The following is a 5,472-nucleotide window of genomic DNA, read 5'->3' on the forward strand; positions in this document are numbered from 1 at the left end:
TGTGGAAACACCCCGCAGATATCCCAAGATATCTCCATAACTCACAGAAAATCCTTGAGGCAGCTCATTGTAAGTATTCCACCCAGTGAAGGATGAAATAACACACATTTGAAAATTTAAGCCTCCCGGTGACTGAACAGAATTCATGTCTCTGCTCGCTGCTGGCCTGACCTGTAATGCAGATTAGGCTGTTTATTAAAATCATGTTTGTGGCCCCTTCATAGCATACGAAAAAGCAAAAGTCTTTTTCAGACCCAGTTTCATTAAGACATGAATCATTGGTTACAGTGGTTACTGCACTATGGTGATAATTTATTGTTATTGTTGGAGTCACCTCTCAAAATTTGGAAGTGCCGGTTCCTCTTTCCATTACTGTATCCATGGCCGCAGCAGCTGCAGGCTCACGTGCTTCATGCTTTCTGAAATGGAAATCTGCAAAGCCTCGTTAGGGTTTGTAATGGCATTGATGAGCAGCTCAGTTATGGATGCAAAAGAGTATTATAATCCAAAAAGTACAGATTGCACAAAACATGGTTTCTTTCTCCAGGAGCAGCAATAGCCTGAATGTACAGTGCAACATCAACTTGAAGTTCTTTATTTTGACTTGTTTTCATTGATTGCAGCACAAACTCTCAATCAGAGATCTTATTCACATTATTTCTCTTTGGCTTTCCTTATTTGAAGCTTTACTTTTGTGCCGCAGATAACCCTGCTTGAGTTTGAGATTTTGCATAACAACAAGAGATCACTTAAGTGCAATTTGTAATTAGCTACTAATGCAGCTGATAAATTTGGATTAGTGATTTTTATCTGTGTGAATGTGAATAAATGTAGGTGGTAAATGAAGGTAACATGATAACAATATTACAAGTACGGTAAATAGACGTGTAGCTGCTCTAAGGTTAAGTTTCAATTATTTGACATGAAAACAACAGAATTCAGGTTCAGTGCTATGTATGCATGTTGTTAATTAGTACACAGGTGGTTGGATTGTGAATGTAGGTGCGGTGTTCAATGACAAGGTTAGATAACCCCAGAGGGAGACATTTATTAAACAAAACATGTTTTTTTCTCCCACTCTGTCTCTCCAGTGGCAGCATATCCACTCTGAAGTACCGACTGCAAAGAGTTCCGACCTGCTTCTCTTTAATCACAGATGTTTAGGCTGCAGCACAGCACCTGCATGAATAAGAAGAAAACACTATTCAGAAACCGTGCAGATTGCTGTTCTCTGTTAACTGCTGACGCACCTTCTTGGAGAAAGTCGTATTTTTCATCCCCAGGCAATAATACAAGAGCGGATGCGATATTACACAATTGGGTGAAAGGTTTTGCACTGTATAAATATGTTCACTCTTGAGTAGTAAATTAGCAACAAACTATAATCATATATTAAATGGCTGCTGAATGCAAATAAATCATTTTCCTTTGAGGAATATTCCTCTTCCCCGCTCTGCTTTCTCTTTAAGAAATATTGCAGATGATATTGCAATAAAGCAGTTCCCTGAATTTTAATAAAAATTGGCATTTTTCAAATGATCCCCATAAATCTTGTCTAAACCTCATGTCCAGCTGCATCCATCTGCATTGTATAAAGGACCTTTCATTCTCTGTGTATTTGCTCTGAGAGTGAAAAATCACAGTATGTTCTGCTATATTTAGGCAGAGTCAACAAGCTTTCACATTATGGATAAAGCGGGTCTTTATCCTTCATAGTTAAGAACAAAGAACATTTCTAGCCAAACTGCAACATGCAACATGTGAATTACTGGAAAAAAAGTGTTTCATTAAAATTAACAGTAATAGTTTCATTTAATACACAATATTTCCAGTGATATAAGCCTACTGAAAAGCTTTTCTAACCCTGATATTACCATCACAATAAAGAAAATAATGGAAGTTACTGTTGTGGAGATTATACTATATCACCTCTTTAAAAAACAAAACAAAAAACAAGTTGCTACAAGTTAGCATGAAATGAACGCAAAATACATGAAATAAAACATTATTTTTCTTCTTTAAAGTGCTGTTTTTACAGGAAAAAGCTGGCAGCTGGGGTTACCACACAGCTGGGAAACTCACAACTGTTAAATCTACAAAAAAAAAAAAAAAATTCACACAACAATTGTTGTATACTCATAGAATTTTTCCTGTATTTTTACATGTAATAATTGCTTATTGGGGATCCATAATTTGTAAATTTAACAGGGAAATATCAAACAAAAACTAATTTGAACTGGTAAAACAACTGTGAAATGTGCATTTTAAATGGAGCTGCTCTGCATATTATACATAAAATCTATTACTATGCTGTATTTTCATGTTTCAATGTGTAAGTTTAAATCATAAACCTGCAAACTTCTTACTGCTATGCCTACACCTAACATGCAAAAATACATCTTCAGAAAAGACTAGTGAGGAAAATATCACTTTTGGGAAATTTATTTTGCAGCCATCATCAATAAAACCAACTTACACAACAGTCACACAATTGAATCAAAATGCTATAAAACTGTGGAACATTCCCGCAAAGCAAGAACCATCTTCATGAAACAAGCATGTGGCAGACCCTCTACCAAAAAAAGTTACATAGTAACCTGTTAAAACAAAAATGACATATTGGCCCTTTCTCAATTCTCAAGTACGCGAGTACGTACTCGCGTTCTCGGGTACTCGCCGAGAACGCACGGGAGTACGGACTCGTGATTTGTACAATGGGAACACCAGCGTAGTTGATGATGTCACAGGTCAGGCTAACATCACCAGGCTGGATCGGCTGCTCCGCTACCAATAAAGAATGAAATAAAATTACATATAAACGTTACTCTGTGTTTTCATTGAAAAAATAATACATGAAAAATATTTTTATTAACTACTTTACCTGCACTATAGCAAGATGTGCGCCTATATAAAGAGCCACCGGCGGGAAATAATCGCGGGAATAGTTTGTGGTATCAGTGGTTGATCTGGTCAGTAAAAAGATAAGAAAAGGAAAAGAGAAAAAAGGAAAAATGGATCGGGTGGTTGTCGCAGTTGTTGCCGGCATTCTGTACCTTCAGGCTGAAACCGAAGCAGCGCAACTAAGAAGATGGATCTGGGAGAGAAGAGCCAGGATGAAGATGAGGGAGAGGAGACGTGCCTTGATGGCGTGCCTTCTCGACTTGGTACATTTTAAAAAAACAATCAATATCCTGGTGTTTCTATGCATGTACTCCTAAATCTAGAGAAAAGGTCGCATTTGCTGTGTATAATATCATAATATCATAATATCAAATTTGGCCCGCGTGCCAGAGTTTGACACCTATGTCCTACACTAATTGAAAGTCTACTAAGCACTGAATAAAAGTGTGTACTGTCTTTCTTTTAAAGCTCAAGTTGAAGAAAGGCACCACGTCAAGGCCAGAAACATCATAGAGCGTACCTTTGGCATCCTCAAAACACGCTGGCGATCCATTTTCTTGCGAGCCCTTGAGATCCGGCCTCTGTTTGCTCCCAAAGTTGTGGGAGCTTGCTGCATCCTCCACAACATCTGTGTGGCAACAGATTACGTCTGCCAAGAAGAAGGAGACGAGGAGGAGGCGGCACAAGCAGGACCAGACGCTGAAACAGAATGCACAGGCGTGGACAGGGAGCTTTCTGGAGCTTGTATCCGAGCCAGGCTTGCTGCACGACTGTCTGCTCCTGAACAGCTGCCTGCATATCTGTTTGAACATGACTACATCTAGGTAAAGGTTTCATTTGTAAGATGTAGTCATGCTCAAACAGATATGTAGGCAGCTAAGGCCAAAAGAAAAAGCCTCCTGTTGGTTAAAAAAAAAAGTAAATTCAAATCATATTTGTTTTTCAAATTAGTGTTAGTTAGTTAAGTTAATTAGTTAAAATACATCTTTATTTGTTCAGCTTGTAAATAGTTAGTGTTCTTTTTTGTATATTTGCTTGTGTGCTCACGGTTGTATAGGTTGAATTCAATGTTAAAAGTTATTGTAACTGTTTTACTTTGACTAAAGAGATTCTCTGTTACACATGCAGCAAAAACCTCACTTCATTATTGAGATTTAAATTGCTTTATTTAAAATTTTTCGACAAGTTTTTCAAACAGCAGTGATCGGTCTGCCCTTTCAGTAGCTGCCCTCTCCCTCTCTTCCTCCCTAGCCAGCGCCTGTCTCTCTCTCTCTTCCTCTCTTTCCGCCTGGTCTTTTAGAAACTGAAGTACAGCCTGGCTGTCCCTGGGCCTCTTCCTCTGGCTCTTCCTCGACACTTCGGTAGAAGGGGACGAGGCTGGAGTGCTGACTGCACCACCTGCAGTGGATGTGAGGTTTGCTGAAACCACCAGGGGTGGACTTATTGAGTGCTGCCCCTGGAGCACAGCATCCATCATTTTGTACCACTGCCAGGTGGCGGCAGTCGGGCTACCTTCCTCTACTCCCTTGCCTGTGGGTGGGTCCCTAAGCTCCTGAAAATATGTATTAATGTCTATATTATCACAGATACAATTACTCTATTATTAAATGGCAAAGTCAGATTGTTCCATTTCTTTTGTGCTTTCTTAACTGTTATGGCCAGGCCTGAAGAGCTAACAAAGTCCCTGAGAGAAAAGAATGTTGCACTGTCACTTCGATAGCTGGTTATCATAAGATTTGCTCCTCTAATCCTTCCCTAGAAAACAGGGAGCAGCAAAAGCAGTCAGTACTTACTCCCATCCAGTCTTGCAGGAATTTCTCTTTCCTGTAAAAAGACTCTCATTTTCCGCCCGCCACTCAATGAGAGCCTGTGTTTCCTCACTTGTCCCTTGATTAAAATATCAAATATTGCATTAATATATTAACAATCCAAGCAAATAAAAGTAGGGGAAAATGACAACAAAACAATCAGGTGCTTTATTAAAACTTACTGTTGATACAAACGTAAAAATAACTTAAGGTTTTTAAACATTATACAGGATAGTACAAGATTTGTGTGAACGACTGGCTATTAAAATTGCCAAAGTGATTTAAATCAGAGCCTTTAGAGAAAGCGGAAATTTCAAAACAAAATGCCGAACCTCTTGTGCTCGCTATTTGGCGGGCAAGGCCCCTTTCGAAAACAGCATAGGAAATTTTTAATTGGGGTCTGTGCTGTTAAATTTACTAAATATTTGAAATTTAAATAACTATATTCTCACATAAAAATGCATTGAAAATGCACTGCATATTACAACAATAGTAGTATTTAACTTACAATTATGCGTCTTCTCCTCTGCCATTTTCACAGAGGTCTTGCGAAATGCATTCTGGGATATTTAGCTGTACCAAGTCCACACAAGTCACCACCGATGCATGCTCAATAAAACGGGCGGAGTGAGAACACCTCCGGGAATTTTTTGCGTTCTCAGCTTGATGCGTACTTCGGATTGGAACAGTACTTGGTCTCCGACTGATGACGTATCACGAGTACACGAGAACGCAAGTACGCACAAGTACGCATATTGAGAAA

General features: G+C 38.9%; 1 long non-coding RNA gene across 2 annotated transcripts; it reads right to left on the bottom strand.

Annotated features, from left to right (window-relative positions):
* Positions 1–1,073: 1,073 nt before the first annotated feature.
* On the bottom strand, positions 1,074–5,472 carry LOC121814157. Of its 2 annotated transcripts, XR_006054145.1 has the most exons (4): positions 5,218–5,472; positions 4,695–4,788; positions 3,422–3,800; positions 1,074–1,179 (listed from the first exon to the last, which is right to left on the bottom strand). It is a non-coding gene; the product is annotated as an uncharacterized LOC121814157 (long non-coding RNA). The 2 variants fall into 2 exon arrangements; XR_006054144.1 differs by having other exon boundaries at positions 3,422–4,788.

This window comes from Haplochromis burtoni, unplaced genomic scaffold (genome assembly GCF_018398535.1).
Source record: "Haplochromis burtoni strain Fernald_Lab_line unplaced genomic scaffold, NCSU_Asbu1 Contig_23, whole genome shotgun sequence".
Lineage (NCBI taxonomy): Eukaryota > Metazoa > Chordata > Actinopteri > Cichliformes > Cichlidae > Haplochromis > Haplochromis burtoni.